The following is a 1,809-nucleotide window of genomic DNA, read 5'->3' as shown; positions in this document are numbered from 1 at the left end:
CTCTCTCTCTCTCTCTCTCTCTCTCTCTCTCTCTCTCTCTCTCTCCTTCAAGGAGAATAGATCTAAATGACTTTTTGCGATGTCAGCAGATTCTTTCGCAACGCCTCTCTTGAAGGACAGACCATCTCTGCACTCTTCTCTAGTTCTGCTTTCACTCTTTATTCCTGCCAGTGAAGATATTGGAAACAGTTTCAACATTAAATTCCGTATTTCACAAGGTTCTAGTTTTAGGGTGTCATTTTTGGATTTACAGCAACTCAACATCGATAAAATATTTATACAGAATGGCCCATAACATGTGTTTGAAAAGTTGAATTTATGAAAGCGCTTTCAAACGATACGAAAACTTTTCTCCAAAAGATTGTGTCATTTTATTTATCAAAACATTCGCTAACATCAAACAGCAAGAATGAGTACTCGACACCGCATTGGTGGGTAAATATTCTTTATTTATGGGTTAGCAGGGTAAAAATAGTTTCATGTTAAGAGATCCATTATATATTATATATTTCATAAATATCTTATAAATATTATATATTTTTATGAAAGAAGTATCCTGTCTTGTTTTGCTTTCTAAAGTAAACTCGGATTATAATGCAAGCATACCCGACAGTCTCCTTTTGGATATCCAAGAATATGCATGATTTCTACATACTAGTTAATTACTGCATATATATATTGGTTTCAATGGCTGCAGCGCACGACTGTCCCTTTGATCTGGTTGATCGCTCTCCTTTTTCTCTTGATTTGGCATCAAGTAGCGATCATCTGCTCCCCATCATGAAAAAACACTTGGTTGGGAATCAGTATCGCAGTGATGGTGACGTCATATCTGTTGTTGATGACTTTTTTGATCAACAGGATGAAAGATTCTCAACCAATGAGATCCAAACAACGCAAAAATGAAAATAACACTAACATCATCTCATTTTAACTGATGTATTTACCAAAATTACATAAAAATATCTTGAAATTCTAAACAGTAAATTTATTCAATAAAATAGTCATTGACTTCAACCACGGCCTCCAGACGACTTCAGAATCTTCTGCATCTCTTCTGGATGGTCTCCTAGTTTTTAAGTTGGTGAATGCTGCCATAATCCTTGCTTTCAGTTCATCTTTGATGTTACAAGGGGTTTTGTTGCTCTCTCTCTCTCTCTCTCTCTCTCTCTCTCTCTCTCTCTCTCTCTCTCACTCTCTCTCTCTCTCAGCTGTATCCCACACATAATGATCAAGAGGGTTACAGTCTGGGGAATTAGGTGGGCAGATGTTAAGGATTATGTGGTCGCAAAAATCGTCTAACAGCCATGACTGGGTTCTTCTGCTTGTGTGGCATGGTGCAGAGTCCCGTTACCAGACATAGCGTCTTCCAGCAGCCACCCTCTTGACCCAGGGCAGCACTATCTCCTCCAGATACTTGATGTAGGCCTCCGTATGGAGTTTGAGGCCGCGTGGGAAAATGGATGGAAGTATAACGTCGCCATCACTAGTGATCACTTCAAACACCATGATGTTGACTAGATGTTTGATTCTTATCACTCTCGGTACATGTTTTGGGAACACGGCTAGCCAACGGTTGTGTTCACCATCTGATCCGGGCAGAAATTTTCTCGCCTCAGAAAAACCAAAGCATGTTCGGTTGAAGGGGATGTTTGAGTTTGTTCAAAAGCTTCGTAGTGCGGTCTTTCCTCTTGTGGGATAAAAATTGACCTTGTGGTATAAATATTGACCGTTTGGGATAAAAATTGACCTTTTCTCATCTTGTATGAGGAATACCCGGTGTCTTCATGCTCTACCTGCCTGATAAGT

The sequence above is a fragment of the Octopus bimaculoides genome, chromosome 8 (assembly GCF_001194135.2).
Source record: "Octopus bimaculoides isolate UCB-OBI-ISO-001 chromosome 8, ASM119413v2, whole genome shotgun sequence".
Lineage (NCBI taxonomy): Eukaryota > Metazoa > Mollusca > Cephalopoda > Octopoda > Octopodidae > Octopus > Octopus bimaculoides.
This window is presented reverse-complemented; position numbering follows the sequence as displayed.